At 45.6% G+C, this 9,476-nt stretch overlaps 1 protein-coding gene across 1 annotated transcript in view; it reads right to left on the reverse strand.

Annotated features, from left to right (window-relative positions):
* Positions 1-9,476, reverse strand: part of LOC129621090 (T cell receptor alpha chain MC.7.G5-like) — a 378,238-nt gene that overhangs the window by 244,088 nt on the left and 124,674 nt on the right. The window lies entirely within an intron of this gene.

Here is a 9,476-nt window from a genome sequence, read left to right on the forward strand (position 1 = left end):
TTTTTCTCTTGGCTCCTCGTGCCTAATGGTTAAGGTCCTGGAGGATAGCTGTCCACAAACAGCTGGTTAGGCTCCAATTCCAGGGTGCCGTGAAAGGCATGTAGGTATGAGTGAGCCTTTGTTAGTCTCTGAAGATATCAGAGTTATATTTCCCACCAGGAATATTATATAGGCATTGGCACTTCACATGCCTCCCAATCATGGCAGCTCTGTTGGAAGTTGTGTAATTTCAGGTCCCATAGGAACCATCTGGCAAAGAGAAAAAGGACAGCAAATGAGAATTGAGAAGTGGTGGGAGATTGCAGCCTTTTACCTGGGAGCCAGTTACAGAGAAAGGGCGGCACAACACAGAGCAGCCGGTACGTGGCAGGGCTGCAGTTCCTCCCCGTGCTGTTTACCATGAAGCCTACTTTGCATGCACCAGGCACTCAGGCCACCTTATCTGTAACAACCATGCGGCTGCTTCATTGCTGCAGCCGTAAAGGAAAGAGGTCCTCAGGGGTGGTTGGTGTGTGTGCTATCGAAAGACACACTCAGATTTGTTCAAAGGCAACCATCCAATGGGCCCCTTTGGAGGAGGCTCGGTGCCCCTCTGCCACTAGGGACCTGCGTTTTCGCATATGGGGCCATTTCCTTATCAGCCCCCAGGGGGCTCATTCTCTGAAAGGAAACAACCCGGGAGAGAATCTTTTGTTGAAAGACATTCGGTGGGTCGTGATCCCTGGGGTCCTTGTTTCTGAGCTTCAGGAACCTGAGGAGGAGGAAAGGTAGGAACAGTCCTTTTCCTGAAGCAAGGATGGCCAGCACTGCCCACCTGACTGGTTCTGGTTCTGGGACTTGCTCTTCAGAAGCCAGATAGGGAAGAAGTAATTTGTTCATTTTAAAGGAATCCATTCATCAGGCAACCATCTATTCAATAAATATATATTGAATGCCAGCTGTATACAAGCTTTCTGTTGAGTGCTGAGGATGCGGTGGAAATGAAAACCAGTTGAAATTTCTGCCACAGTCGAGTTTAAAGTCTGGTGGTGATGTTTAACTTCAGAAATATACACGAAGCTGGGCAGGGGTGGGTGAGGGGCTTCCGGGGTCTGCACAGATCCAGGCAGGGTTTGTTCCCAGTCAATACAGCTGCTTGTAGGTTCACCCTGGAGGAACACAAACTAGAAATTTCCCTGGCAATTCATGTCCCATCTTAGAGCTGGAGGGTTCCTTTTCTGTCTACCTTCCTTTATAACCATTCCTCCTTCAAGAAACAGTTCTGTTTGTTGACAATTCACAGTTTTGAAGTTCCTGTCTTCACACTGTTATCTTTCTATTCTTGGAGTAGAATCATCTTGGTTGCAATTGTTCCTGCTGTGAGGATAACGGCATCTTTTGTGTGATGGTTTTCTTTTCACTGTGTATACAGTGACTGCAGAGCTAGGAAATTTTAATTTGGGATAAATAATAAGCTATCTTTAGGGCCAATCTTATTTTGAGAGCCAGGGCTAATGGAGGTCATGGATTCCTTCTCTTTTATTGCTTTCCTCAAAGCCTTGACTCATATCTTTGCTTCTGTCTTCCCTCATCTCTTTCCCTCTCTCTTTCCTAAGACTATTCCTCTTTCTGCAAGATACTCTTTTGAAGAATTTTAAAGGGATTATAGGAGAATGCATAATGAAATAAGGGGAGAGTCATCCCAGGATGCCTGGTCTTAAGGTTACACAGAAGTGCCATGCACACAGACACGCAGAAGTGGAAGGCTGGTGGTGTGGCTGTGGGTGTGCCTGCAGCAAAACAGGTGGTGTGACAGGGTGGCCAGGCATCCTCCAGAGGCGTGACCACAGCAGTGCTGATGATATTTGGGACAGTGAAGCTCATTGAGAAGATGCATGTGAGTAGTATGATGGCCCTAGACTGACTCATCAAAGATTCCTGGGGAAGGTTGCCCCTGGTGGTGGGAGGTATGTAATAGCCAAACCATTTTATTAGGAAGAGGGCTTTGATTGACTGGCCGGGGAGGCCAAGAACTTATGACAGACTTTCTCTGGATCTAGCTCTCCTTACACCAAACTGAATAGAGAGAAGAAAAGATAACAGTAATCAAGTGATTTCAGTCCAGTAGCTGGGTGCTCCTTCAAATGCTGAATTCATAAATAAGAAGGGTGGGCAGCCAATTATAGAATGAGTTTTGAGGGCCCAGAAACTCCCTACCCTCAAATTCTGAAATTCTGTCACTGGAGATTAGTCGTTTGGACCATAGAAACATAATAAAAATGTTCTTAGAAAGATCAACACTTTAAGTCTTAATACAGTAAAAATAGAAAGAATTAATTTCTAACGACAAAGCCTTGAAACATACAAACTTGAGAGTCTTTCAGCATACAAGCGGGATGCCATTAAGAGGCCATCTCTCTCCCCCTTCACTCCCACTTATCATTCATCTGCTTTTGACATCTCTTGAATCTGTTTTCTCTTTCCAGGTGCTTATTCCTGACCTTTCCATTGTCCATCTCAGCTTTCACACAAACTTGATATCTGAGCTCACTGCTTTGGGTCTCCAAACCAATCCTCTCATCCACAGTGATCTTTCCAAAACACTTTTCAAGCACACCGCCTCTTATGTATCTCTGATTTCTTATGACTTCTCACAAGACAAAAATCCAAATCCTTTTTCCTGGTTTGCAAGACCTTACCCCATCAGGCCACACCACACCATGGCAGCCACTGCTCTGACCTGGCCACCAGTGCTGACTCATTCCCGCAGAGTGGATGCTCTTCTCCAAACACAGTCCCATCCACCTTCCTGAATTGCCTAAGCTGCTGACCCTCTTCTTGTCATGTCTTTCTCCAGTCCTTCCATTGGTCAAGATCCTTCATCCTTTAAATCAGTTCAACTATAACTTCCACCAGGGAGCCTTTCCCCATTCTCCTTAACCAAACTCATCTCTTCCTCCTCTGGACAACTGTGCATTGTACTCTGACCAACATTTATCATGTTCTGATGTTAGAAACGAGTGCTAGGAGGGTCTGTGTCTTCTATGGAAAACACACCGTACCCTACCCCATTCTCTTACAGGTTTCAGGAAGGTCCATATGCTTGAGGAAAAGGTAGATTTCCAATGGATTTTCCCAGGGCCACCAGTGTGCTCTGTCCGAAGTACAGCTGTTATGCAACAATGTCTGCCAGGAAGGCAATCTGCTAGTCTCTAATGGGAACTTGAAAGAACACTTCCAGCTGGATCACTTTTGGTGAAGGTACTGAAGGATTGGCTCTGACACTGGCAGCATTTGGGGTCCATGGCCCTTTTTGAGGTCCTCTGTGTTCAACAAGTTCCTGTAGTGTCACTGTCTTCTTCAGGGAGTAACCCAGTGTGTGTGGTTTGGAGCGACTGATTAAGATTTCCTACACCGCTGCCACAGTGTGAAAAATTAAATCCACCAGTTAGTAACCAGGGTTGCCTGGTGTTGGAGTTGTCAGAAGGAAGTATAGTTTCAAGGAAAATAATCTCAGACACTTCTCACGTGGGTCACAGTGTCAGTAGGTGAGGATTCAGGAGAGATTTCGAGTTTTTCAAAATCACAAGGCAGGAGGGTGTAAGGTCTGCCATAGATGTCAAACCTGGACATCAGACCTGGTATCAAGCCTCAGGCATTATCCACCCTTCGAAGATCTGGACCTGGATATTCAGAGCCCCGAGGCAGGTCTGTATTTGAATGCAGTGCATTAACCCTACGGGCTTTCCTTGCCTCTTGAGTCTTATGTATTGACTGTCAATCTCCTCTCTTATGGAAATTTCTGTACATTGTTTTTTCCAGGTATAGAACAGAGATGATGCCCTAGAGGCCTGTCCCTTGATCATACTGAAGACATCTTGAAAAATAACATAGCATGGGACATGCTTAACATATGATGAACTCAACTCCCATGAACAGTTACAGGAAAATGGTATTTTAGAAAGAACTTTTTTTTTTTTCCCAATTGCTCTAAGGAGAGTTTGCTTTGATTTACAACATTTTTGTGAGAAGAATGAAGACCCTGAAGATCTAAATTTGAACCGTAGGGAGAAATTTAAGTTAGGTGTTTTTATAAAGGGGTATTTCTTTTCTTTACTCCTTCATTCCTTTTTTCTCTTCTTTCTTTCATTTTGCATTTTTTTTTAAAACCAGAGGATAACTGCTTTATAGTGATGTGTTCCTTCTTTCTTCTTTCCTTTCTATCTTTTCTTTTCTTTCAATAGAACTGATCCTTGAAGATTGTTGAGGCTGAGAGGGTTTTGTTGGTAGACTAGAGATGCTAGATGAACTTACAGCACTGTTGTTGAGAAAACTAGAGTAAGGCTGAGAATGAGTTTATTCACATCTAAAACAAATATCCACTCGTTGGGGAAAATTATGAAGTCCTCATACCACTGAATTCAGATGTACATTAAGATAGAAAATATTCTGTTCTTTGGCAGAAACTAACAAAATTCCCTAAGGCAATTATCCTTCAATTAAAAATAAATCAATTAAAAAAAAGAAAGTATTCTGTTAAGAAAAATTAATTTGTATCTTTCAAGTTAGAAGTGGAGGGCATATTTTCCCCTAAATATGAATATAGTCAAAGCTCTTGGTGTCTCACACATCATATTTTAAGACCTAGTAACACAGTTTTTGCCTTCTTGGGCCATGAAGACCAGCCTCTACCTGAGATGGTGGAGGGTTGGTGAAAAGCTTCCCTGGAAGGAGTAGTTTGGCTCACTGTCAGTCATCCCAGGGCAGCAAAAGAGCTGGTTTTAGACTCTGCACATGGATATGTGGGAGGCCTGCAGATTTTTACTGGGGGCACTGACTGGTCCCTGCTATGTGGAAGTCTGCAGGGAGACAGGAAGAGGTTGGGTTTGGGATCTTAAAACGTGCATTTCCTTCTCTCCTCTAGCAGTAAGCTGTGCTTTGAATGATGAAGAGAGCAGGCTGTGTCCATCGCCAGGTGGAATCCATTGGCAGTAGGCAGAGGGGACAGCAGCCTGGAGAAGGGTCTTGTGGGATGACAGAAGGGGGCCTGAAGGAAAGCTCTGGTTCAGTGAAGTTGCGGAGCCCCATGGGGACCCATGGTGGGATGAAATGACCCTAAGTCCCCTGGGGACAGAATGGATGCTCCACATTACCATGATAGAGCCTGCTAGTTATAAACTGAATATTCATGAAACGATGTCAGTATTTTGTAATCCACAGGCTGATGAGATCTGAGGACACATGGGTGATATAACGAAGGACTTCTGAAAGTAAGAGATCTGAAACTCTTGAAGTGGTGTTTGAAATAACGTTTGTACAATGACAACCACTGCTTTAATTAATAACCTAATTATCCTTGGCTGTCTTCAGGACTAAAAATGTGCAGCAACTAATTGATGGCTTAAAGTTTAGGTGTTATAAGAACTGGAAAATAGCAACAAATCTGAAAATGGCCAATTCCAATTTATGCATATATATGTATGCATGCTTCATCTACCCATTCATTGAACAAACATTTATTGTCAAACACCGTGTTTACTGCCAGGAATATAGAGCTTATTAAGACATTACCCTCAAGGAGCTTACACCTGAGTAGGTAGAGATAGGTAGCACTCTGCATCCCCATTCAGAGAGACAGATGGTTCCTGATTAATGACACCATGAGGCAGATTGTCGTCTCAATCTTTCCCAGGGGATTGGAGCCAAATCTGCTTTCTGGTAAACTGCCTTTTATTTCTATGACCCAGGTTTGGAGGAGCTGCTGTAATAGGCTCGACCGTGCTGTGCTCTCAGGGTGTTCCAGTGGTCCTTGGTTTTGGCTTCCAACCAGAGGCTACATCCTTCAATGACGGCCCAGGTGGGGTTGAGGATGGAGCAGAGCACCTAGAGATTTGGGCGGTCCAGCACTGCCCTCCAGTGGTCAAATGTAGGTGTGCGGGAACCACGGATTCCTAGAGCGAGGTTCTGAGGTTCCTGCCCATTCATCAGGGGGAAGAGGAATGACTCCTTTGGATGAGGTTGGGAAAGCAGGAATTGGAAGCCACAGTTGAGAAATTAAAGCGAGACTTAAGATTGATTAATAAGCAGGCACCTGGAGTTGTATATGTAGAGAGAACTAGAAACAAAACTATGTCAGTCTCCCAATTTGAATTTTGGCTGACAAGATGACCAGGCTGCCTTGGGGTGTAGAAAGTGCTGTGATACTGGAGGGGCAGTGGTCACCCAGAGATGCAACCCCAGTCCTCTCAATCCTTCCTGGTGTAGGTTCTCAGAAGGCTTTGATCAAGAACTGTTATTTTTCAGGTTGATGGGCAGTCAGGGAACAAGCACAAATCTCCTGAAATGAAATCAGAGGCAAATTCTCCAAACATTAGATTTACAAAGGGATCTATCCCATAGGGAGACAAATCTGTTCTCAGCATTTCTCCTGGGACTCAAGCATTCTCAGTCTCCCCACATCCTACATTTGGGCAGTTCAATAACTCTACTTTGGAGGGGAATTTCTGTCTCTTAGAAGCAAGGAGTATTCCTCCCAGCCCTCAGTTGGGTCAATGTCACTGGAAGATGTCCAGCACAGTAGAACACTGTCCTGTGTCCCAGATCACGGATCTAAGAGTCAAGGCTGAAGTAGTCTTGGCAGCCAGTGTGTGCTTGGCAAAGTCTGCAACTGGTGCACGGTTTCCTTCCTTTTATGTTCGCACATCTTAGCACATGGTGTCCTCTAGAGATATCATCGCTTACCTTTCAAGGTCATGGAAGCAATGGAATTTCACTGTGCCCTGAATCTCCCCCTGCTGTATTTCTTCTAGTTGATCTATGACTTGGCTTCCTGAATCTTCAAGCCTGAAATCTTCCCTGCCCCTGCCCGTGTTGGTGTCTTCCCCTGCTTCCCTGAAGACAGAAACGGATTAGAGAAACTTCCTGATCAAATGGAAAAAGCAATACCAGACAAACAGTTACAGCTCAGGAGCTGAGTAACGGTAGCATAATGCATCTTGGTGGTCGGATTGCTCACACTGTTGCCTCTAGAACGTGAGTATCCACAGCCCTACTGTAGAAGACTCCGGTCTTTACTACAAGAACAAGGTTCAATCTGTGAATCCAGGGCAGGAGTCTGAGAGCAAGATAATGAAGATGGAACATGAATATTTTAGTTACAGGGCTCTTAGAAGACAAGATGAGTCGTAGTAACTCTGTGCATGTGTGTAGCTCTGTGTGCACTGCCATGTAGTTAAACGGAAGCTTTCTAAAGTCAAGAACTGTGCCTTCCCTGCCCTCCTTCCTAATGCAGGGCACTTGGTGATAAGCATATTGCGCCATAGCACAGTGGTTAAGAGATGATGCTTTGGAATCCAAGCCCTTTTACTTTAATTTTTCAATCTTGAGAAAAATTCCTAGCCTCTCGGAGGCTTGGTGCTATAAAACAGGGATAATAATACCTGCTCTCCACTCTCCGCTCCCAGGCAGAGCATCTGTGAAGATTTGGAGAGCTGGTACCTGTGCAGCCCTGGGCATTGTGGATGGCACGAGGTCAGTGTTCAGTAAAGAGTAGTTATTTTATTATTTCCATGTGTATATATGCATGAGATCTCTGGGCACATGAGAATTTTTCAAAGTCCAACTTAGCTGCAAAATAAATCAGCCTCATTTCAGAAAACCAAAAGCATGCAGGCATGGAGATGAACAGATTCCTTTCCTGTTTACCCTTTGCCACCTCCTTCTATAACTGTAAAGTCTTTGTCCAAATTTCCAGGGACCAAACTTGTTCTTGAACCCTGTCTAGAAATGGGAGAACCATCCACATGTGGAAAAGCTTTCAGCTGAAACAGACAAGAGGTGGCTGATCCTCTCTTCTTGATCCAGTCTGGGCGCTCACCTTGTAGTTGGCTGGGCTTGGTCTCCTGCTCATTGGAAAAGACTCTGATGCTGGGAGGGATTGCGGACAGGAGGAGAAGGGGACAACAGAGGATGAGATGGCTGGATGGCATCACTGACTTGATGGACATGAGTCTCAGTGAACTCCAGGAGCTGGTGATGGACAGGGAGGCCTGGTGTGCCGCGATTCATGGGGTCGCAAAGAGTCGGACACGACTGAGTGACTGATCCGATCTGATCTGGAGCTACCAAAATGAGAGAGACTGGGAAGCTTGGTGTTCAGTCATGTCATCACTGGGATCCTACTAGGAGAACAAGGTACCATGCAGCCACTGGAAAGGCTGAGTGTCTAGAAAGGGCCATAATAGAGGAAAATCCTTCTTCTTGGCTGACTGGGACCAGGACTGGCTTTAAAGCAATTGGCGCAGATGCTGAGTGAGGGGGTGCTTTCATTTTGTGCTCAATAAAACCAGTTTTATTCAGGGAAGTGAATTATTATCCCCCCCGGGAAGGGTGAAGGTATAAAAACAGGTCATAATTCTTGGAGGATCTCATTCTTCTGTAGCTGGAGACAGGAAGAAGAGTGGGAGAGAGAGGGAGAGAGACGGATGGAAGGGAGCGCAGCTGTCCCAGGGAGTCCTAGGGTAATTACCCGCTCCAAGGTCTCCTGGAGCTTCAGGATGCTGCCAGACGTGTGCAGGCCCTCTGCACACCGCCCCGCAGAGCCGGCATCCAGGGTCCACCTCCTCCCCTCTGTGGCTGCTCCTCATGTCCGGGAACACATCAAAGGAGGTTTGATATTCATAACCGCTGTGAGTCATGTCCACATGGAACTACAGGGAGCCGCCCGCACCGCTGCATGCTGTCTTCAGCCTTTGTCAGTGCAGCTGAGCCGAGCCAATCCCCCATTATAGGCGAGAGGAGTTGCCTCCTGGGAGACTTGGACTTGTCCCTAGACCCTTGTGCAGAATAAAATGAGTCTTTTTTTTTTTTTTTCCACTGAGAAATAGTTATTAAAACATCCTGGGGTCTTGACTCTGGATCTGCACCACCCACGGGGACAACTCTGTGTGGTCCTTCCCTAAGAGTGTGGTCGCCTGCAGGCCCCGCTGTTAGTGTCAATAACATCTGAAACCTCCCTGTCTCCTTCGTTCTGGGGACAAAGGAGGTCGACAAGACTCCAGCCATGACCACATTTCTTCTCAGCTGGAGGAGGAAATTCTGCTGCCTCCTGTGGAGTCTGGCTATTGTTGGAAAGGGCTGGCTGAGACTGGAGAAATTAAAGCCCCAGGATCGCAGAGCCGGAAGAGGCCCTAGTCCCCATCCAGTGCTAGCCCTTCAAATTACAGATGAGCAAATTGAGGCACAGAGAGGTTAAGTGACTTGTGTAAGGTCCCACAGACCTGTGAGGATTTCTAGCACACAGAATCTTTTTCTGAAAGATGGAGGGGAATCGTGGCAGTGTGAGCCTTGCTATTACATTCCCACTGGAGGTCAGCTTCAGAGGCTCAGACCTATAGGAAAGGGATGGGAACTAGAAGAGCCAAAGCCATACCTCAGCTGTGTATCTCAGTTTCTCTGTATGAAAAATGAATGTATTATTTACCTTCATTTCAGGACTG

This window comes from Bubalus kerabau, chromosome 10, assembly GCF_029407905.1.
Source record: "Bubalus kerabau isolate K-KA32 ecotype Philippines breed swamp buffalo chromosome 10, PCC_UOA_SB_1v2, whole genome shotgun sequence".
NCBI classification, from domain to species: Eukaryota; Metazoa; Chordata; class Mammalia; order Artiodactyla; family Bovidae; genus Bubalus; species Bubalus kerabau.